This window comes from Bubalus bubalis, chromosome 14, assembly GCF_019923935.1.
Source record: "Bubalus bubalis isolate 160015118507 breed Murrah chromosome 14, NDDB_SH_1, whole genome shotgun sequence".
Lineage (NCBI taxonomy): Eukaryota > Metazoa > Chordata > Mammalia > Artiodactyla > Bovidae > Bubalus > Bubalus bubalis.
The window spans coordinates 17358698-17382211 of NC_059170.1; the positions used below are offsets into that span (position 1 = coordinate 17358698).

The 23514-nt window shown below is 54.9% G+C and overlaps 1 protein-coding gene and 1 long non-coding RNA gene across 8 annotated transcripts in view; one reads left to right on the forward strand and one right to left on the reverse strand.

Moving 5' to 3' along the window:
• SRC (SRC proto-oncogene, non-receptor tyrosine kinase) overlaps positions 1-9332 on the reverse strand; it is a 54772-nt gene extending 45440 nt beyond the window's left edge. For 3 of the 5 annotated variants that reach the window (XM_044927664.2, XM_044927667.2, XM_044927662.2), the window contains exon 1: positions 9198-9332. The gene's annotated coding sequence lies outside the window, so the exon portion shown is untranslated. The remainder of the gene's footprint in view (positions 1-9197) is intronic. The other 2 variants (XM_044927666.2, XM_044927665.2) reach the window with 2 other exon arrangements.
• Positions 8199-12222, forward strand: LOC102409918. 3 transcript variants are annotated; one of them, XR_326947.4, is made up of 3 exons: positions 8199-8323; positions 9847-9957; positions 11090-12222. It is a non-coding gene; the product is annotated as an uncharacterized LOC102409918 (long non-coding RNA). The 3 variants fall into 3 exon arrangements; XR_003103039.3 differs by lacking the exon at positions 8199-8323 and adding an exon at positions 8429-8567; XR_006544390.2 differs by lacking the exon at positions 8199-8323 and adding an exon at positions 8594-8898.
• The last annotated feature ends 11292 nt before the right edge of the window (positions 12223-23514 follow it).

A 23514-nucleotide genomic window follows, 5' to 3' on the forward strand; every position in this document is an offset into this window, starting at 1 on the left:
AGAAAACTGAGGCTCAAAAAGAGAAGCCATTGGCTCAGGACACAGAGCAGAGGAGGCAGGTGGACCAGATGGAAGGTGGTGGGACCTGGGTGGTGGCAGCCAGAGGACCACCCAGGAGGCCTGACAGGGCCTGGTTCACCTTTCTATGTCAGCCCAGCCTTGGGGACTTGGCATAGCTCAGGGCCAGAGAACCTCACTGGCCCAGATAGAACAAGAGCCCCTACATCCTTCTGACCTTCCCCTCAGAGTGGCTGGGGACTGAGGAGCCACCCTGGACCAATGTGATACAACTGTCTCCCCTCAAATACACACAGACCCACTACACAGATGAGAAAACTGAGTCCAAAAGGGGACAGTTTTCCCATCTGGAAAGAGTGATGTGCCCCAGGAACTCTCTGGCTGTGGCACTCCTCTATGGATTGAACTGGTGGATACGATTTCCTTTCTCTGAGTCTCTGGTTTCCTATTTGGAGACTGGAGCTGTGATTCCTCCCCATGTATGCTAAGTTGCTTCAGGCGTGTCCGACTCTGCAACCCTATGGGCCATAGCCTGCCAAGCTCCTCTGTCCATGGGATTTTCAAGCAAGAATACTGAAGTGGGTTCCCTTGCCTTCCTCCAGGGGATCTTCCTGACCTAGGGATCAAATCCGCATTTCTTATGCCTCCTGCATTGATAGGCAGGTTCTTTATCACTTTTCCAGTGCTACCTGGAAAGCCTTGATACAAATTATAATAAAGTAACAGCCAACACATATTGAGTGTTTCCTACATGCTGGCATTGCTCAGAGCATCACGCATAAGGCCTCACTTGATCCTTAGAACAAGTCTGTGATGCAGATATTACCATCAGGCCTGTTTTTCAAATGGGGAAACTGAGGCACAGAGCGGTGCGCTAACTCACAAAGTCACACAGCTAGCATGGAGGCAGAGGAGAAGGCTGTGGGGCTGGGGACAGCGGGGGGTGGGGGGGCTTCCCAGGGGAGTCTCCTGGCCTTCACGCTGCCCCGAGAGGAACAGTGGGGATGGGGCTGGAGGAGAGGTCGGGGTCAGGCAGGAGGAACAGAGGACGGGGCAGGGCAGGCCTGCAGTATTCAGGAGGCCCTGGGTCCGCAGCCAAGCCACTGTCCTTTTGCTCCTCTGAGCCTCTATTTGGTAAAATGGGGCCAGAACTTCTGCCTGGCAGGGACGCTGTGGGGACGGGACACGGACATTCGTCTGCCACTGAGCGAGGGCTCAACTACGTGCTCAGGAAAGATGCCTCAGGGCTGGGCCAACGGCTCACTGCTCCTCCAGGATCTGGGTGGTAACTGATTCTCTGCTCTGCAGGGGCAGGAAGGGGGGTACAGCCTACCTCTTCCCTAGAGGGAACCCTCCAAGCTCTGCCAGCTTTCCAGGCTGTGTGACCTCGGACAAATCACTTCCCCTCTCTGAACTTCTGGCTCCTCCTTTTGCTACTAAATCAAGGCTTTCACAGGGCCCTGAGGAAGGTGGTCCTCCCTGGAAGGACTCAGAGCGTATGCGGGGAGGGCAGCCCAGTTCAGCCTGCCTACGCGGAGAGAGCAGTGCCTGGCATGATGCTGCCTTGAGACCTCCATGTCTTCATCCTGCCAAATGAAGTCTGCTGGGTTTTTTATTTTGGCTGCGAGGCTTATAGGATCTTAATTTCCTGACCAGAGATTGAACCCCTGCAATGGAAGGACAGAGTCCCAACAACTGGATCACCAGGGAATTCCCCAAATGAGGATTATTAGATGGTCTGTCTCCCTCCCAGCCCTGCTGGGGATGATCAAAGGCGATGGTGAAAAGAGCTTGGTAAACTGCAAAGCGTGGCACCCTTGAGAGTGATGACGATCACTGTACTCCCTTAGAGGCAAGAAGAATCCTGCGACTTGCCATCTAAGGTAGAATGTGCTACAGCCATGAAGGAAGGCAGAGAATGGGGGGTGGGGTACAGAGAAGCTTGGAAAGTGTAGACTTGGGTTGGGGCACAGGGTGGTCAGCCAGAACTTTCCAGAGGCAGAGACATCTCAGCCACTTGGAGATGGAGGGAGAGGGCGGGAACGCCTGGCAGCAGGACCCGCAGAGTCAAAGCATGGACGCTAGACTGCCTGGGGCCAGCAGGAAGGCAGCCGATGATTCAGAAAGGCTAACGGGTCACCTGAGTGAAAGGGGAAAGTGGGAGGCGACAGGGTGGAGTGGAGGGAAGAGCGTGGTCCAGACCATGGCCACGTCCAGGAGCCCTTGCTGTGGGCCCTGGGCCCCTCCAGCCTCTCTCAGCTACAGCTGTGCCTCCCCCAAAACACAAGAGTGGTGACAGTCCCTGACTCCAGGCCCAGCGGGCAAAGATGCAAAGCACGCAGTGCTCAAACAGCAGCCACTTTTGGAGAAATGGACCCATTCAGTAAGGGAGTCCTTGAATGCCAGGGCTCAGGACACTCAAAGGCCTTCACAAGCCACAGGAGGGCAGGCGCTGAGGCGGGAGGCTGGAGGGAGCTGGAGGGAGCTGGCGGCTTGCAATTGGTCCGGCCACCAAACCTGTCTGTCTATAGTTAACCTCCCCGCCCCCATCCCCGCCCCAGTGGACAAGCCTGGACACGGGCGTCCAGTCTCAGGCCTCAGGGCTCCTGGATTCACTGGCCTGCAGAGACCCAGAATTCCTGCCTCATCAGGGAATTACCTTCATAATTACAGGCACTCAGAAATCCTAAGCACGGACTGCGTGGGGGCCCTGCGCCAGAGCAGACACACATTCTCTCGCCTGACCCTCAGGCCACCTGGTCAAAGCTGCATTGGCCCTGCCATCCCCACTTCAGAGACGGGGAGACTCATGCTCAGAGCCACCATTTCCCCGCAATCACACACAGCAAACAAGGGGCACAGCCAGGATTTGAACCCAGAACCCATCCGCTCCAAAAATCTGAGTGGAAATAGCGTCCATGGAGCACCCAGGTTATGCTGATCCTGGGAGCTGGGCGGTCCCTGCAAGTCCCAGGATTCCAGATCTGAGTGGAGATCCACCAGCCAGAGCCGGAAGCCTAGGGAGGCAGGATCGCCTGTCAGCCCAGCCACACACCCATGCTATTTCGGGCAAGACCTCAGCTAAGCTGAGCTCTCGTTCAGTGGGACTCGGATGCTACACATCAACCAGAAGCCAGAAATCTGGGCTCACACTCTGATGGGTGATTGTGGCTCCAGCTCTTAGCCTCTCTGAGCCTCAGTTTCCTCTTCTGTGTAGTAAAAACAAAAATTCCTCCCACCCCCGGATGACACAAAGGATGGAATGAGTCACCTCGCTGTGACCTGGACATTGACATCAGACAGAGTAAAAGTCAAGACTGAGAATTTGGATAAAGCAGCCGGAAAGAGGAGCTCCCCAGGTGGTTCAGTGGTAAACAATCTGGGGCCAATGCAGGAGACATGGGTTCGATCCCTGGGTTGGGAAGATCTCCTGGAGAAGGAAATGGCCACCCACTCCAGAAGAATTCCACAGACAGAGGAGCCTGGCGGGCTACAGTCCCGGCTGTAGCTGGTCACAAAGAGTCAGACACAACTGAGCGACCAAACAACAAAACAAGCTGGAGAGAAGATAAGCAGACCTTGACAGAGTAGACCAAGCTTCCGGACACCACTCCAACCCCGATTTCCATCCCATAGCAGCAGGAATCCGCCTGCACCAGCCTCACAGCCCAGCAAGTCTGAGGACCCCAAAGACCCATCCCCACAGTCTCTCAACAGCCTCACTGACATCCCCAGGCCCACCCGGCATCGATAAGGACGCAGCCGGAGCCAGCCCCTGGAGATCCCCTGCTAGGATCCCTGTCTCAGAACCTCAGGAGGGAAGAGCCCTCACCAGACAGATGAGGAACCTGAGGAACGGAGCACAAAGAGCCTTGGACAGGATCACTGGACTACTTCTCCTCTCTGGCTTCTCATTTTGTTCTGGAACTTTGCTGGACAGTTTCAAGAGGAGGAGAGGAACTGAAGCCCAGGTTGCAGGGGAAGTCACTTGCTCAAGGGCTTGCAGCAAGGAGTGGGGAAATTGGGGTTCTGACTTCCAGCTCTGGGATCTTCCCCAAGCATCTACTCCTTGACTCAGCCTCCCCGACCCCCGCATTGTATTGTGGGGCTGTATTGCGAACAAGCTGGCTGGGTGGGGAGAGCCCTGGATGAAAAGATAGGAGATGTGCATTTTTCACCCTGCTTGAATACTATGTCCTGGGTCTTTCTGGCCTCAATTCCCCCATCTGTGAAAAGAGAAGCTCAGAATAGATCAGGAATGACAAACTCATGGCACATACACAGTGATATCTAACATTACTAATCTATCACAGCACTCTTTCCCATGAAGTCTCAGAGTGGGCCTCAGCATGTTTATTAACAGAGCACAGTCCAGGTCTGGGGGATCTGAGTCCTAGGGCCATCCCTAGATTGGGTAACATCTGAGTCCTCCCCAAGGGAGGGGAGGGTTTCACAGGTGGCGCTAGTGGTAAAGAACCCACCTGCCCGTGCAGGAGACATAAGAGACACAGGTTCGATCCCTGGATCAGGAAGATCCCCTGGATGAGGGCATGGCAACCCACTCCAGTATTCTTGCCTCTAGAATCCTATGGACAGAGGAGCCTGGCAGGCTACAGCCATAGGGTTGCAAAGACTCAGACACGACTAAAGTGACTTAGCATGCACGGAAGGGAGGAGAAGGGAGAAAGAAAGACATAACATTTACTGGATATCCAGTAGTTTCAAGTGCTGGGAGACATTTGTTGATGTAATCCTAAGGAGGGAGGTGTTAACAAGCTGAGGTTCAGAGAGGCTGAGTGATCTGCCTTTGGACAGACAGCTGGGAATGGGGCCTTGAACAAAGGGGAGGTACCTCTGGGGTCACTCTCCCCAGGAATAGTGATGCAGAGCCAGCCACCAGGTGAGAGCCTTGGTTATGGCCTCACCTCGTCCTCCTTTTGGCCCTACTAAGTGCAAGCCCCATGCCCATTTTACAGCATCAGAAACTGAGTCACAGCAAGGGGGTGTCAGCTGCCAGAAAACGATGGACTTGACCATGTATCTAGCTGTTCCCGCCCCATTCATCCAGCTAATGTGTGCTAAACGCTTTATTTCAGTCCCCTTGGGACACCCCAGGAGCCATGACTCATACCATCCCACTTCATAGATGAGGAAATTGAGGTGCCCCCAAAGGAAGTGGCCCCCAACCCTCTAGAGGCTCCAGTGGAGACCAGAGTGGTTTACCATGGAGATAAGTGGGGAGGAGCAGTGGAGGGGAAGTAAAGGGCTGGGGGAACCCAAGAGAGATAGAGGCTGGGTGGCCACACAGCTAAGGCAGGAAATGAGGCTCTGGTCAAAAGGCCCAGGGCAGGGGACAGAGGCCTCTGAAGGGTCTCTTAGGCCTGCAGAGGCACAGGAGGCCCTGCCCTGGACTAGGAGCCCAGAGCCCCAAGCCTAGGTTCAGCCCTGTCACTTGGCAACTGGGAGACCCTACCAAGTGTCTTCCCACTCCGGGTTTCAGTATTCACAGGTGGAAAATGGCCTAATATCACTGAAGGAAAGCTTTCCAAAAGTTGGGACAAGCTGGACCCACAGAGCTCTCCCCAACTCAGCCTCCTCACACACACAGGGCAAGGCAGGACTCCGGTCACCCAGTGTACGGATGGCCTTGGCCACCAACATCCTTTCTGAGGGGAGCACCTTCAGAATTAGTGAGCTCATCCCCTCGAAGCCTTCATGGGACAGCTGGGGAGGGGTCAATTCATCAGGGCAATTGACCCGCCCAGTGTTCACACGGCATAGGGCAGGTCCCACTCCCCCGAGGACCTGCTGGTTCCAGGCAGCCTTCCTTGAACCTTCACTCCATAGGGAGATATTTACCCTTCCCATTTTCAAGACAAGGAAGCTAAGTCTCAGAAAGACAAGATGAATGAGCCAAGGACACCTGGCAAGCAGGCATGGTCAGAACTTCAATGCAGGCCTGTCTGATTCCTGAGCCCTTACCGTACCTTAGTCTCCAGCTCCCCAGACGACCCCTTCCTGATCCCAGCCTCCAGCCACTCTGCATGGCACTGCCCCTGGCTCTCACCCTTTCCTGCTTTCCTGCTACTGAACTCCTACTCTACTTTCAAAGCCCAGCCTCCAGTGCCTCCTCCTCTTGACACCTGATCTACGCCCCCACAGAATACGTGGAGTCCAGCCCACAGATTTACTTCTCCCAGGTGACTTGGTCAGCTCTGACCTCCCTGGTCTCCAGGTTGGAGCTGTTCACACAGGGGACACCAATCAGCACCTTGTGCGAAGATGGAAGCCAAACTCTTTCCCAAGGCCCATGTGGCCCCACATGGCCCAGCCCTGCTGATAACATCCCCTTGTTTCACCTCTCATCTGCTCGTCTTAATTTTCTGAGCTCCAGACTCACAGGCTTTCCCATTGTTTCTCCAGAACAGCACACACTCCCTGCCTCAGGGCCTTTGCACATGAGTTCCCTCTGCCTGGGAAGCCCTATCCCCAGCTCCATGCCTGGAGGACTCCTCCATGCTTCTTTCATGACTCTTCTGCACCCCACAGCTCTCTCTCAACGCTTATCACATCTGTGATTATACATTCATTTACTTGGTAACTTGTTTGCTATTATACTTGGCTCACCCTCTAGACTTACATTTCTGGGCAGCCAGGACTGTTCACAATTCCCCAGCAAGGACCCACCCAAGCTGACCACTCCCACACACGTCCCAGAGCCTCCCCCAGGGGCCCTGGGACATGTCTGAGCTGAAAGGAAGAAAGAATACTGTGTCCCCTTCTTTGTTGAGGAAAATGTTGCTCCCCGCCCCCTCCGCCGCCCCTGTCACCACCTCCTGGAAGCCTCCCAAGGTCTCCTACAGCTCCCACTGCTAACCCATCACACACTGCTCAGCTCAAGATCAAAGCTCCTAGAACATCATAGGTACTCAACACAGGGCCATGGATGCTTGTATCTCGGCAGGTTTGGGAAAACGGGGTCAGTTGAGGTTCAGGGAATGGGTGGTTGGTCACAGGCCACTGAGCCATCTCCTTCCTGGCTCCTGGGGTTTGAAGGAGCCAGACAACCTCCCATACCCACCACCCCACCACTCCCAGGTCACAATCAGGGTAGAAGCCAAAGCAGGAACTGGCTGAGCTGGGGATACTTCACGCCTGGGAAGAGGCTAGGGGAGAGGAGGAGAAAGCTGGGAGGCCTTCCTGGAAGAGGTGGGCCTTAAACGAAGCCTTAAAGAGCAAAAGCAGACAAGCAGCTCCTAGAGGAGAGGGCACTCCCGGCGGGGAAACCTTCAGGAGCAAAGGCCCAGGGGTCACACAGGAGGGCCTAGGCAGGCAGTCAGCTGAGAGAGGTGATACACTGTAAATCATTTCCTTGGGTGGAAAGACCACATCACCACGGCACACCACCTCACCCAAAGGGCCTCGTGGCTTCCGCACAATCACTCATCGGAGTCTTTTCCAACACTGTCGTGTGCCTGGTCCCATATTGAGAAACACCCATTCCTCCATCACAGGAAGGGAACAAGGGCAGCCAGACTGGGGACTCTGAGCTCTAGGCTCTCATTCCAGCTTCAAACTGTGTGGCTCGGTCAAGTCACTTCCGCTCTCAGAGCCTCAGTCTCTTCCCCAACAAAAAGGGGATACACAAAAGTCCCTACCTCCTAGGAGGTACTCGACAGATGTTAGCAGCTATCATTCTCACGAGCCCATTTTACACTGAACAAAACTGAAGCCAGAAGGAGAAGCGAGTTGTCTCAAGCGCTGGGTGGCAAGACTGCACTGAGGCTGGTTCCTCCTCAAGGGGTTAGGAGGTGGCTTTGGGGACACCGATCCGCCCTCTTCTGGGATAAGCCCCACAGGAGCCAGCCATCTCATCTCAGGCCCATCTTTTTCAGGCCATTCATCCAGTGCCATGCTCATTTATTGAACACCTACTACATGCCAAGGTCCTACCTGCAGAAGTGCCTACAGGTTTCCCCTGGGGATCCCCACTGCACACAAGCAGACTCAGAGGGGTGGTCCTTTGGCCCAGGTAACCCAGTGTGACCAGAAGCCTAGGTCTTGTCTCTCCAGCCAGAAAGCCAAGATGAGGCTCAGCAACAGCATCAGCCTGCTCCATTCTTGAAACCAAGTCTGATCTCAGCTGACTGAAGCCAGGCCTGGAGTCACCCCCAGGTGATCCAGAGACCACTGCCCCAACTGGACAGTGTCCCTGAAGCTGGGGACACCTCACCCAGGGCCACACAGGCTCTGTCCACTCTCAAGTCTGCCTGAAGGTCCCAGAGGTTGAACTGCTACCCCACAGGTGAGGCCCTTCTGTTCACCCAGTCCTTCCACCAGCCCAGTAGGCCCAGCCAGGCTCACAGCTGGACCTGAGGAGGGCCCCCAGCTCAGAGAGCGCAGGCAGTTGCTTGAGGAAGCACAGCAAGGGTGAGAAAGCAGCGGCCCCGCCGGGACTCCAACCCACCACCAACCCCAGCCCAGACAGGCAGATGGACCGGCCTGGGGGCGAAATCTTAAACTTTTGCCAACTTCTGAGCAGACAGGAGGTAGGACCTGCCCAGAGAGGAGGCTGGGGGCTGCGGGCAGCTGGGACCAACCACAGTTTGGCCCAGTCCTTTCCAGGCCGGCAGCACCAGGCCCTACCCGAGGCCCCACGAGGACAAGGAGACCCTGGTGTCCTGGCCCGGCACCCCCTGCCCGGCGCCCCCCAGACCCACCCTGCCGGTCCCTCTCCACCTCCCATCCCGGGCTGGGGGCGCCAGGCTGGGTAGCGGCGGCCAGAGGCGGCGCCGACTGGTTCAGATTTCAGATTTGGCCTAGACCTGGCCTGGGGGCTCAGGCCCGGCTCGCTGCTCTCAGGGGGCCCGCAGAGGGAGGGTGAGCGGGAGGGGGGGTCCTCGCGCGGACAAGACCCCTACGCCCCCAACCCAGCCGCCTCCCCACCCGCGGCATCACAACAAAAGGCCGCGCCAGGCAAGTCCCGGTGCGCCCGCCCGGCGCTCCGGGATCTCCGCTCGGCTCGAGGGGTGAGGGTTGGGCGAGGGGCGGGGGGGTGGGGGGGGCAGTAACCCCCGCGGCCCAGCGATCGGACGCCAGGGTGGTCCCCGGCCGGGGGGCTACCTCACGCGGGCCGGGAGCAGGGAGCCGGGGCCGGCGGAGGGGCGGAGGGCGCTCACCTGGACCGGCGGGCAGGCGGACGCACCGGGCAGACAGACGCACTGGCGGACGGACCGCCGGACGGCCAGGGGTTCGGGCACACGGCGGCCTGGCCGCTCCGGCTCCCGGGCCGGAATGGATTCCGGGCCGGGAGAGACAGATCGAGAGAGAAAGGGAGGCGGAGGAGGAGGAGGAGGCGGCGGCCCGGGGAGGGGAAGAGGAGGGAGGGAGCGCGCGAGCAGGGAGGAGGGGCCCGGCAGGGAGGGGGAGGAAGGAGGAAGCGTGCCGGGACGGGTCCCCGCCGGTGACCTGGGAGGGTCCCGCGCGCGGCCTCCCCACGCCCGGGGTCCCGGCGGCCAGGGAATGGAAGGGCGGGGGCACCGGCTATGGAAGCCCCGCCTCCACCCCGCCCTGAGAGTGCTCCCTACCCATGGGGCACCCACCCATCAGCTCTCAAGCCAAAATACCCTCCCAACTCCTCCCAACCCACCCACCCAACTGACCCCAAATCTACCTCTCATGAAATTATTACTAATAATCAGTAACAGCAGCACCGATGGAGCACTCATTCCTTGCCAGGTGCCATGCTAAGCTGTTCAGGTCAACTTTAGGATCTATTCCTACCAACCAAGTGGGCTGGGCAGGCCACTGATAATCCCCATTTTACAGATGAAGAAACTGAGGCACAGAGAAGGGACTCACCTGAAGAGAACCAGGTCTTGGACCTTGGCCTTGACCTGAATTTCCCAAACTGGGGACTGAGACGGGAAGGACAATGTGGTAAGGAGCAGCATTTTTATCTTACTAGATATGCATTCATTTTAATGTGCATCAGAAGGGGAGAAAAAAAAAGTAACTAAGAAGCCAGTAAGTTCCAGATAAGGAACTTAAAAGGGGCTTCTAGTAAGCCCCTTAGGAGGGGCCAAAGCAGTATTTAGTGGCAATTATACTTCCGTGGTGGCTCAGATGGTAAAGCGTCTGTCTACAATGTGGAAGATCTGGGTTCAATCCCTGGGTCGGGAAGATCCCCTGGAGAAGGAAATGGCAATCCACTCCAGTACTATTGCCTGGAAAATCCCATGGACAGAGGAGCCTGGTGGCAGGTTTCAGTCCATGGGATCCCATAGAGTCAAACGCAACTGAGCACGTGTGCTAGTCCCACCCTTGGCTTTTCACAGGTCCTCCTGGGATTACTGCACAGGGGAAGGTGGGCCTGAATCCAGCTTTAAATACCACCATCTGCCTCTATTTTCCTTCTCTGAAAGTTTTCCCATTTCACAGATGGGAAAGTAAAGCCCAGTCTGGGTCAAATGGTAGAAGCCTGGACTTCTCCTTAGAGGAGCAGGGAGGGAAACTCGAGACCATGGGAGGCAAGGGCCTCAGGGTACAGTACAGTATCTGGGAGACCAGGAATGAGCAAGGCCTTAAACTGGACTGATCTGGGTTCAAACCTAGACTGGTTGCCCAGCTGCTGTACCTTCTACGAGCCCGTCACCTTCCCCAGCCCAGGTCCCCTCACCTATGAAACGGGAGTAAACATGTCCACAGACAACTTCCGGGAAAACTTCCGGGAAGGTTAGAACTGACAAGAGTGAGGCTGGCTGAGGTTGTGCTCAACAAAGGTAAATCGCTTATGGTTGGTAAAGTGAGGCCAGAAGGGGAAGGGGTCAGCGATAGAGCCAGCACCAGAAGCCAACCCTGGCTGGTGAAATGGCTGCAGGTATTTGCAAGGGTGGCTTAAAGATTAACCCCAGCTTCCTAGGATATTCTGGGCGGGGCCCTAGCTGGAGGAGCAGGTTTCTCAGCCCTCATTCACTCCTCAGACAGGCCTACAGGCCTTTACTGGGGGGCCTGGGCTGAGGGCGGGATGTTCATCCAGTGGTGTGCTGAAGCTGGCTCTTCTCTCGTGCAGGAGCAGATCAGGTTCATCTCTTCCCAACTCCACATTCAGTGATATCATGCTGGTAGCTTGACGTCAGCAGAAGTGGAAGTTTTAACACCGCAGAAACCAGCAGACACGACAAATCAAGGCTTTTTTTTTTTTTTTTTTTTAATTCCAGAGAGCTAGTTGTTAAATATTTACCAGCCCATCACTAGATTCATCCCCAGGAGTTCAGTCGAAAGTTCTGGGCTTCTTCTAAAGCTTGGATGACGAGTGCTTAAAAGCATAGACTTCGGACCCACAGACCTCGGTTCAAGTCCCGTCTCTGCCACTTCATGGTTATGTCTCCTTAAGGGGAGCAGAGTTTCTCTGAGCCTCACTGTGCCAGCCTGCAAAAGGAGCTAAAGAGAGTGCTCCCCTCAGAAGACTCACGCGAACGTGAAATGAAGCGATGTCCCCTCAGTGTGTCTCAGCCCTTTTCACACCCTACCGCTGTCTTGGAGGAGAGGGGGCAGCTGGGACCCCTCTTGGCTCTCTGAGCGCATATGAGGCCTTCCACCTGGAGCCACCAGTGGCTCGGCTCAGCCGCTGAGGTTCTCAGGAGGTCTTTTGGGAGGATGTGGCCAGCACGGTGGTTTCATGATTGAGCGTTGGAAGAGTTCGTTATTTTCAACCACCCCTCTGGGTCTTCACTCAGGCTGTAACCCCCACCAGGAATGCTCGCCCCACCTCTCTAGCTTCCCGAACGTCCCAGTCCATCATGGTCCTAAGTAAGTGTGGCCTCCTCCAGGATAAGTTTCCTGACAATCTTCTGCTGGAGGCACACCCTGAGCCATTTGGGAGTGTCTGTCCCCACCCAGAGGGCAGGGACTCTGGCCTATTCCCTGACACAGAGTAGGCACTGCCAAGCGACACTCTCTGGCCAAGAGAGCACTGGGATTAGGGATATACATACAAGAGTTCTAACTCTTCCATTCATTGACTATGTGAGCCTGCCCTCTCTGAGCCTCAATTTACTCATCAATAAATTGGGAGCAATAACCTTACCAGGATTATGCAGGTACAAGAGTTGCTTGCTGGTCTAGCCTGGGGAACTGGTGAGTGACTCTTTGTATATTATTTTGCTTAAAAGATTGTTAGTAAAACAGCAGCTCATTGCTTCATACCTGCCAATCATTCATCTTTGTCCATGGGCGGCAAACACTGGTCACCGATAATACACCCAGCTCCGTGCCAGGCCTGGAACACCAAGAGGGATAATTTCCCCACCCCAAGCACCCAGCAGATGACAGATGTTATTGATGTCAACACTGTGGAGATGGTGAGCACCAGCTGTATACAGTTCTCTGTCTCTGGAAACCTCCTCTCTTTTCCTCCCCTCAACCTGGGTCAAAGCCACAACCGAGGGCAGGATGGAGCATGTGGGGTGAGGCCTGGCTCCTCACAGCTGGCAGCAGATCTGTGGCAAGAGCTTTCCCATGCCATGGGATCAGGGCAGTGCCTGCACCTCCCCCAGGCTATTCGCCTCACCCACCCTGAGCCCAGCACATCCTTGGAAAGCCACTGGGAAGCTGACCCATCCCAGGCGCTGGGTGGGAAATTCCAGACCCGCCCTCTCATTCCCTAGATAGTCAGCTGCAATTCGAAGAACCAGGCTCAGGGCTACAGGACAAGGGGGAAAAGAAGACAGACTCTGGCCTGAGGCTGTGAAATGGGTTTGGCACCTCTCGTGGCACTACAATTTACAGTTTACACAGAGATGTCCAGTGCATCAGCCTCGCCAACTGCTCGGGCCTCACTTGGGAAGCCTTAGTCAGTTCAGTTCAGTTTAGTTGCTCAGTCGTGTCAGATTCTTTGCGACCCCATGGACTGCAGCACACCAGGCTTCCCTGTCTATCGCCAACTCCCAGAGTTTTCTCAAACTCATGTCCATTGAGTAGCTCTTGTCATCCAACCATCTCATCCTCTGTCGTCCCCTTCTCCTCCTGCCTTCAATCTTTCCCAGCATCAGGGTCTTTCCCAGTGAGTCAGTTCTTCGCATCATGTGGCCAAAGTATTGGAGTTTCAGCTTCAGCATCAGTCCTTCCAATGAATATTCAGGATGGACTGGTTGGATCTCCTTGCAGTCCAAGGGACTCTCAAGAGTCTCCTCCAACACCACAGTTCAAAAACATCAATTTTTCGGTGCTCGGCTTTCTTTAGAGTCCAACTCCCACATCCACACATGACCACTGGAAAAACCATAGCTTTGATTATGGGAAGCATGACTTTGACTATGGGAAGCCTGCCTCCCTGTTATCACAGCAGCTTGTTCCACCCTGAAGCGCCTGCTCTGGTCCTTCTGCCTGGAATGCCCTCTACCCGCCAGCCCCTGGCTAAGCCGTACTCTTCCTTCCTCTGGTCAGTCAATATTTACCGAGCATCTACTATGTGCTAGAATCTGTGCTCTGCACATTCACCTCTGGGATTCAGTAGTGAACAAGCCAGGTCTGGTCTCTGCCTTGGAGATGCTCACAGTCTGGAAGAGCGGGGAAGAGTGATGGTGTGGTGGTTGGCACAGTGATGGGTAAGCACTGGGGGGTGGAGGGATGGGGCTCTGACTCTGCATGTGTGATGGAGTCCGGGTGAAGGAAGAAGGTTGTCTATGGAGAATATAAAAGCCGGAGGAAGTAGTTGCAGGTGAAAGATGGGCAGAGAAGGCGTTCCGGGCAAAGGGACCAGCATGAGCAAAGACACAGAGGCTGAAAACCCTGTTTGGAGGCAGGCTCAGGCAGTGCTAAAGGAGCACAGTGTAATGAGCAGAGGGCGCCTGGGCTGGGGGAAGGGAGGTGGGAAGGGAGGCTAGGGGGAGCCCTGAAGATGCTTGAATGTCAGGCTTGGCTTCTGTCCTGGAGGCAGTGGGGAGCCATGGAGGGTTGGTCGAGAGGTGCTGTTCCTGAGCAGGGAGCAGATGGAGGGGTGGGAGGAGCAGTCTGGGGGCCTCTGGGCTGATGGCAACTACAGCTGAGGACCAGCGGAGGTGGAGCCCCTGGCTTACAGGGTGTGTGTGTGTGGGCGCAAACCTATATTCCAGGGAGTGAGGCCAAACTGGCCCGAAGGCCTAAGACCCAGGACGCCAAGGGAGTGCCCCCAATCCCATGAGAGCCAGAAGGAGCTGGGAGCAAGTGAGCATATGTGTCCTCAGAGGCCGGCCTCCGGAGGGGTGGTCAGCCAACTGCAGGCTCCTGCAGCATCTGCCCACCTCCGGGGAGGGATGGAGACAGTGAGCACCTGAGCAGATAGAGCCCAAGCGAAGACTAGCAAGTGAGGGTGCTGACCTTGGAATGCCACCCGCACACTTAGAGTCCTCGCGGCCCACCTTCTGGGTCTGCACGGTCACTTCACAGATGGAAATGTGTGATTCCAACTTCTATTCTCAGCCTGGAGTCTGGAGACAGAACAGAGGCTGCCCATGTGAAAATAGGGGAGACTCTTGCCCCCCCCCACTAAGAAACTCAGCTATTCTTCACATCACTCCCCTCAGCTGAGGCCCAGAGGGGGACAGACACTCTCCCAAGGTCACACAGAGAGTTATTGGCCAGCAGAACCTGCCCTCCTCCACCCCAAGCCTCCTTCCACCAGAATCTCAGAATGTTTGTAAGAAAAGATAAAAGGAACCAGGGTCCTTGATCTGCCTGGCCTGGCAGGAGGGCAGAGCGCAGGGCGGAAATCTGCAGCCAGAGCTGTGACCCCAGACATCAGAGGGGGTGAGAAACCTGCTGAGCTGAGAGGAGACAGTCTGCAGCAGGAGGGCTTCACAGAATGCTTGTGAAAATAATCAGCGTCGCAACAGCCCACAGTGACCGTGTCCGGAGCTCCCTGGGCAGTGCCCTGTTCTAGGGTCTGTGCATAGCAATGTACTTGTTCTTCACGGCACTACAGGGTAGGAGCTATTTTTATTCCTACTGTACAGACGAGGAAACTGAGGCGAAGCAAGGCGATGTGCCCTGGGGATGGAGGGCAGGACCTCAATCTCAAGCCCTCCTGAGTCTGAAACTCAGGCTCTGTGGTTCTGTCCCACCCAGACCTTGGGCGTATTTCACGTCCAGTAGGGAGAGGCGAGACCCACAGAGCTGGACGCCACCCCTGACCTCCGCTTCCATCTCATGGAATGTCTCCATCTCCCACATTTCCCAGGTCTGTTGGATAGATGGAACGTAGCAATGTTCTGTGGGAGTACTTTGAAAAGTAGATACTAAAGAAGAAAAAAATGGTAACTCAAGGAGGGGTGTATAACTCCCAGCTCATTAGATGGGGGGTGCTCACCGTGCCTTCCTTCCTCCAAGAGAGGACAGCATGGGGTTGGAGGCAGTAACATTACCTTGGAGAGACCTGACAAACACTCCCTCAGCCAGGTGGTCAAGATCTACATCAACAGGGATAGGGCACGATGATAATATGCACCCTTGATATGATATGATGAACATAGCACTTCACCTCTGTGGTCTTCCTCCCCCAAATCCACAATCCCAATGTCACCATGAGAAAGACATCGGACACAGTAGTCCAAAGACATTCTACTAAACAGCAGACCAGTTCTCCTCGAAACTGTCAAGGTCATAGAAAACAAGGAAAGTCCAAGAAATTTTCACAGCCAAGAGGAGCCTAAGGAGACATGATGATTAAATGTTATATGGCATCCTGATTGGGATTCTGGAACAGAAAAAGGACATTAGGTGAAAACTTAGCACTCTGAATGAACTATGGACCTTAGTTAACGATAGTACACTGAGATTGGCTCATTCATTGGAACAAATCTACCATCCTGATGGAAGATGGCAGTTATAGGGGAAACCAGTTGGGGGGTATATGCCATGTTGGGCTTCCCTGGTGGCTCAGCGGTAAAAAAATCTGCCTGCAATGCAGGAGATGTGGGTTCGATCCCTGGGTGGGGAAATCCCCTGGAGAAGGACATAGCAACCCATTCCAGTAGTCTTGCCTGGGAAATCCCGCGGACAGAGGAGCCTGGTGGGCTACAGTCCATGGGGTCCCAAGAGTCGGACATGATTTAGTGACTAAACCACTGCCACCATATGCTCTGTTATGCTCTTTAACAAAGGACAGAATTTTAGGATAGACAGGAAGCCAAGAGAGCTGCCACTAAACATTTCCTTTTAAAACTTGGAAAACCAAGGACTGGGGAATAGAAGAGATTTTCCCAAGGTCATATGCAAGTTCATGACAGCCCGAACTAGGATCAAGGGTTCTGGATGGCACAGGTATTTATCAAATACCTACTGTACACAGAACAGCAGCCTCGGTCCTTGAGAGTTTCAGAGTTTTGTCCATAGGTCAGACCTCCCCTGGGCCAGGTGTGCAGGGACACAGACCCTGCCCATTGAGGGCTCTCAAGCCAGAAGGGGAAGCAGATACTGAAACACCCTGAGCAGGAGAGCCAGAGAGCCATGAACTTCCATGTCCGGAAGATTCAGCCCCACCGTCTGCAACCCACGTGATCTTGCTAAGCCTCACGATGCTGCTTCATGGAAAGGAGCTGGTGATGGAACCTTCTCTCCATGATGCTCAGTGATGCTAAGAGGAGGCAATAAGGTGTTGGAGCTCTGGGGGATCTAATACAGCACTTTGGGCCCTGAAATTTCTCCATAAACAATGATTCCTTATTTTCAAGTGCAGTCTGAGTGCTGGAGAGCTCAGAGAGGGAGCGATTTGTCAAATTGCTTTGGTGGGGCTTTCTTGGGGGGCTTCCTAGGTGAAGGACCTTTCAATTGGGTCTTGAAGGATGGGAAGGAGTTTGCCAGGGAGAGAGGATGTGGAAACTGCAGCCCCAGCCGCCAGAGTTCACCACCTGGTCTGGCAGAGAAGGAAACGCATCGAGCAGCTCTCTGAGGGCATTCCCACGGGATGGGACTTCCCCATTTCTTGGCCTTGATGCCTCCTTCCTGACCTCCCCTGGGCTTTCGGGTTCACCACTGCCTTGAGTCAAGGGCAGAGGCAGTGGGAATGGGCAAGGGCGGGGGCGGCCACCAGAGCTGAACAACTCCAGGACTGTCTGGAAATGAAACCCAGCCCTGCCTCCCACTCACCAGCTGAGTGTCGCTTATACAACTTCCTCCTTCTGCTCTTGTTCAGGAATTACCCTGGGGCTGGGCTCTGCTGGTTGGGGGGACTGCCCCAAAGTCTGGGCCCAGAACCTCCTGGGGTCTGCTCTGGTCACTCAAAGACTCAGACACTTGGTCTCGTGTCCCGCCCCTGCCCTCCAAAATACACTTTCTCCTTCCTACCTCCATTCTTCTGCCTGTGATTGCCCACCCTCTCCCCTCCACTGGTCCAAACCCCAGTTGCCCTCCTCAGCCCATCCTAAGCTCCTCCCGGAGGCCTTCAGCAGAGACCCCTCCTGGTCCCTCTATCCTCTCTACCCATTCATGCCTCCTGCCTGGCAGGCAAATCAGCAGCGAGCAAGACTGGCACGAACCCTGTCTTTGTAGCAGGGGCCTCTAGGCTCTATGTCCCATGCATCCTGCAGGCTCTGTCCACACCTGGGATGGTGAATTGGAAGTCTGGTATAGCCTCTGCACCGTGTGATCTTGGGCAAGTCCCTTCCCCTGTCTGGCCAGTGTTGTTTCCATAGCTGCTGAGGGGAAAGGTTCAATGCCACATCCAGGCAGCCTTAATTAAGGGAACAGGCAGGGGAGATGGAAAGGGTTGCCCCACCACCCCCCATTCTGTCGACCCCAATACAAAGCTTCCCTCTGAGTGGAACAGGTAAAAGGCAGACTCAGAGCATCAGTTCATCGGGATTTCTGGGTGGAAACAGACATGGGGCCCTGGGAAAGGAGGCTATGAGGTGGCCAGACATCATGATTAAGAGCAACTATGAAGACGGGCCTTTGAATCCTGCCTGGATAGTTCTGTGGCCCTGGGCAAGGCACCTGACCCTGTCGTCCTCACTGGTATCATTTGTAAACTAGGGGTAACTGTACCCATTCCCTTTGGTTTTTAGAAGCATGACACATGCTTCTTCTTCTTCTTGTTCAGTCACTCAGCCGTGTCCAGCGCTTTGTGACCCCATGGACCGCAGCACACCAGGCTCCCCTGTCCTTCAGGATCTCCTGAAGCTTGCTCAAACTCAGGTCGATTGAGTCGACGATGCCATCCAACAACCTCATCCTCTTGTCACCCTCCTCTCTGCCTGCCCACAATCTTTCCCAGAATCAGGGTCTTTTCTAATGAGTAGGCTCTTCATATCAGGTGGCCAAAGTATTGGAGATTCAGCTTTAACATCAGTCCTTATTGAATATTCAGGGTTAATTTCCTTTAGGATTGACTGGTTTGATCTCCTGGCTCTCCAAAGGACTCTGAAGAGTCTTCTCCAGCACCATAGTTCAAAAACATCAATTCTTTGGCACTTAGCCTTCTTTATGGGACCATGACACATGCTAGATGCTCAGTAAATGGATATTATTACTATTGTTATTATTATTATTTCTGGTGTAGCCAGTTTACGGTTCCATTAGAAAAGTGGACAGTGTGACAGTGTTAAAATTAGCAGTGTGCATCTATATATTTTGCCCCGAAAGGGTTCATACTCTACTAGTACATTTAAATGTTATAGTATTAACAATATAATCCCATTTCTGTTTTTAAGAAAATGTGGGAGTAGGGAAAATAAAAGGAATAAACACTACCACTTTTCGAGCAGTTGTCCCGGGGATAGGGGGTGAGGGACAACTCACAGATGAGCTTAATAATTTTTTCTTCTGTGCTGATATGTTTTAAATTTTCTAAAATGAGGTCATGATTTTTGTTGTTCAGTTGCACAGTCGTGTCAGGCTCTGCAACCCCATGAACTGTAGCACACGAGGCTTGCCTGTCCTTCCCCATCTCCCAGAGCTTGCTCAAACTGATGTCCATTGAGTCGGTGATGCCATCCAGCCATCTCATTCTCTGTCGTCCCCTTCTCCTCCTGCCTTCAATCTTTCCCAGCATCCGGGTCTTCTCTAATGAGTCGGCTCTTGCATCAGGCGGCCAAAGTATTGGCGCATCAGCTTCAACATCAGTCCTTCCAATGAATATTCAGGATTGGTTGAGGTTGTGATACGGGGGCAATAGAAAGTGGTAGAGATTATCTGTGACTCGATCGGCTGCCTCACTGGTCTGGACGCCCAGGGCCAGGCCTGGTCATAGACTCCACCGCTCAGGGCTCCTGGGGGCCAAGGTCCATGAGGGTGAGCTGGCCCTGCACCTGGCCTCTCCCCACCGGCACTGGTGACCCACCCCCACCCTCCACCCCCAGTTGCCTCCACCTGGGATCCTGTGGCTCATTTTGCTCCTGGCCCCACCTGATGAGGAAGAGCCAGGCTCCCAGGGGAAGTGCCTGGTTCTCTTCCATGATGTTCTGGGGCCCTGCTTTTTCCCTTTCCCTAGACCTTGGCTCACCCTGTGTATGTCCACAAGCCCTTCCAGGATGGGGCAGAGGCAGGTAATGAGGAGGGGGGCTCCTTGGCCCGGGGCCTGGGTTTGGGGCCGAGGGCACAGCCCATAGTAGCCCAGGAGGAGCCCACAGTCTGCAGGCTCCCACTCATCTCCATCTTGGTCCGGTTCTCCCAAACCAGAGCCTGAGGCCACAATCCTCTGGGAAGGGATTGCAGAAGCCACTGGGAGGGGACAGGAAGAGACGCAGAAGAGGACAGGCCAATAAAGGAGGTTGATCCAGGCCGGAGGCCACGGGCGCTCCAGTTCCTCTGAGACCTCAAATGAGTCTCAACACGCCTCCACAAATGTCCATCCTATGGAGATTTTGTCCCTCAGTTCTGACTCCCTTTGGCTTCGGGATAGCCCCCAGGCTGTTAACTCCCTCACATTCCATGACCAAGCCTGCTCCCTGCCTCCAGAGAGCCAGAGGGAGAAGAGTCCAGAAGGGAGCACCCACCCAGCTTCACCCCAGCCCCCCTCCTATGTCTTGGTCTCTCTCTAGAGCTTTGGACCCGTCTGTCCATCATCCTCCAGATCCTTCCCCAGGACACGCTCCCCTCCCCCACTCTGGCATCCTGGATACTCCCCCACCCCCAGAGCTCAGGTGAGCTTGGAGCATCCAGAGCATCCGGGCCTCTTCATGATCTCCCGGCCTCTGGTCTCCCCATCCCCCACTCTTCCTCTAACAGCCCTCACCTTCCTATTTTCAGGACACAACTCTGTCCTTCAGTGGCTCCCCTGTGGCCTCAGGCCACAGCCCATAGAGGAGGCCACACAGGGCCTGACAGCCTCTCCAGTCCTGTCTGCATTCTCCCCAGGGCTGAACCGAACCAGCAGCACTGTCTCACCTTTGCTCTCTATTCCACAAGGGATGATCCTTTCCCTGCCTCTCCTCCCAGGTTAATCCTCTTCATGTTTTGGCCCCTCCCCTGACCACCCCCCACCAGGCTTCCCTGGTGGTTCAGCTGGTAAAGAATCCACCTGCAATGTGGGAGACCTGGGTTCGATCCCTGGGTCGGGAAGATCCCCTGGAGAAGGGCATGGCAACCCACTCTAGTATTCTTGCCTGGAGAATCCCATGGACAGAGGAGCCTGTCAGTTTATAGTCATGGGGTTGCAAAGAGCGACAAACACACATACACAGTGATTCCCCCAGTCTGGGTCAAAGTTTCACAAACCTCATCTGCCTGTCTCACAAGGAATGTCCAGTTGACCATTCCCCCCACCACGGGCCGAGAGCTCCGAGCGGGTAGAGTTTGGGCCGGGGTCATCCTTGTACCCCAGTACTGCCCCTCCTTACCCACAGGACTTGACACTGAACAGGCCCCAGGCTTGTCAGGACAGGAATCTCAGGCCTGGATTTCCCAGCTCCACAGAAACACTGCCTGGCCTGTCTCAGCCCCTGCCTGAGGCTAACACATTCACTCAGCCTTCCATACCAGGAACTGGGCCAGCCACTCAGGTCACACTCCAAGTCTGGCCTCACCTTCTCTCCGTACTCCTGCTGGCTCAGGGAGGGGCTTGTGGGGGTTGGGGATCCCAGCAGGAGCCAGAAAGGAACCCGGCCCTTCCCTGTCTGATACCTCTCCCATCCCAATGATGGGGTCTGGGGACGCACCTCCCCACAACCCCAGTTTGAACCAGGTCTCTTGCCGCCTCCTGTCACTGTGGTCTGTCCTCAACTTCTACCGCATCTACCTCCCAATAATTAAACATATTTAATCATCCCTGGTGGCTCAGACAGTAAAGAAGTCACCTGCGATGCAAGAGACGTGGGTTCGATCTGTGAGTCAGGAAGATTTCCTGGAGGAGGGCATGGCTACCCACTCCAGTACTCTTGCCTGGGGACTTCCATGGACAGAGGAGCCTGGCGGGCTACAGTCCGTGGGGTCACAAAGAGTCAGACATGACTGAGCGACTGAGTACTCGCAACCCTCCAACAGGTAAGAGAGCTCCCGGGGCCTTGAGCCTAGCTCCCCTTCCGGCTTCTCATTCCTGGAGGTTCTGGCATCTGTGTTTTCAGGGCCTTGGGGGCAGGGCTATTTGACTCAGTGCAGCTCAGTAAACACGGTGGAGCACCGTCTGCAGCAGGTGATGGTGCCAGCCAGGCTGCCTCCCTTCCCGCTGCACCTGGGGCCTGGACGAGGAGAAGGAGTCCATCTACTTGTCAGGCACTGGAAACCCAAGGCCCAGAGAGGGTGAGAAACTTCCCCAAGGTCACAGAGCCCAGAAGCAGAGATCTGGTTAAGGACTTGGGAGTTGATTAAATATTTACTTTATCATCTTGTGGGTACACATGGTTGATAAAATACACACAGCTCCTGCCTGTGTGAAGTTCACTGGTTGGTGTGAGGGGTGATGGATAAAAAAGCCAGAGCACAAACCTATAGAAAGGCGGATCGTGCTACCTACCAAGGTGAGAGGAAGCCCGGAGTGTGATGGGGAAGAGTGGGGAGCACTGAGGACAGGAGGTCTGGGAGGGCTTCTCAGAGGAGATGAATTTTAGCTTTGAAGTTTGAAAGATAAACAGAGTGGCCATACAAGGATTTAGGAGGAAGAGCGTTCAGGCAAAGGCCTTGAGGTGAGAATGGGCTTGAGTTGGTCTGGGTGGAGCAGTTGGGGCAGGGGGGGACGTGGGGCGCAGGCAGAAAGGTGAAGCTGGAGCCTGGAAAAGGGTCTGGAGTTTCCTGGTCTGTAGCGAGAGCCTTGAACTTTATTTAAATGCACTGGAAAGCCTATAGATGTTAAGCAAGAGGGAGTGACATGATTCAATGTATGTTTTTGAAATATCCCCCTGGCAGCTGCTCAGAGGGGGATTACAGGGGGGCAGGTAGGAGCAGAGAGGCGGGCGAGGAGGCTGGGACGCCCTCTGGGGGGGTGGTGAAGGTGGCTCACCCAGGGGGCGGGGGCAGGGGAGATGGCAGAGGGGCAGGGGAGGTGGAGAAGAGCATGATTCAATTGCATGTGGAGGAAGCGCCCACAGTCCTTGCTTGCATCGGGAGCGTGGGCACACACAGAGGGCGGAATAGAGATGAATCCCCAGGCTTTGGGTTTGAGTGGATGGAGTTGCTGTTAGCTGAGATGGGGAAGCCTGGGTAGGAGCCAGCTGAGGGCAAAAAGTCACAAGTTCGGAATTGGCCAAATTATGTTGGAAAAACCTTTTAAGTATCCATGGTGATGTGGAAAAAATGAATACTTCAGCCAACACTCATTGCACACATTCTGCATCAGGCAATTTAATCCCTTCATCAACCCCTAGGAATAGGTACCGTTATTATGCCCATTTCCTTGATGAGGAAACTGAGGCTTGGAGTAGGATGTAGCGTATAGGATAAGAAGAAAGCCAGGCAGCGTCTCAAGAAGCCCTCATGTCTAAAAGACCATGGGCGGGGGGGTGCCTCTGAAGGAGTCCTGGGCTTCCCAGAACGTGGTTCTTCTGGATCATCCTGATGTTGCCAGGGGTCACGTGAGAGAAGGCTGGGATGACAGAGTGTCCAGGGGATGGAGACACAGCTTGGATGCAGAGGAGTAGGGGCTGGGAGCTGGATCACAAGAGCTCTGGAAGGAACGGGAAGGGGAGAGGAGGACAGAGAAAGTGGCCTCACATTTTCCAACATCTAAGTCTGGCTGGGGAGGGCAGGAGAGAGACGGGGGCAGCTAACAGGGGCTGAGGGTCCTGGGCTGCCGCCCTGCCCATCTGGGGGCAGGAACGCCCGCCATTTGCCAGAGGGATGGACACTTCAGAATAACTTCCTTTCTGATATGGTCCAGCCGGCGGTACCCCAGTCCTGTGTTAGCATGGAGCGCTCCCTCCCACCCGTGGATTTTCTTCAGGGGACTGAGGACAGGGTGTGGGTTAGGGGAGGCAGATGACTCACTCTCACCTCTCTCAACCCCCAGTATTCCCACACAAACCAGGGCTTTGTCAGAGCCAAGAGGTCTGTGGGGTGCCCTGGTGCTTCCCGGGGACTGTGGGCCCGTAG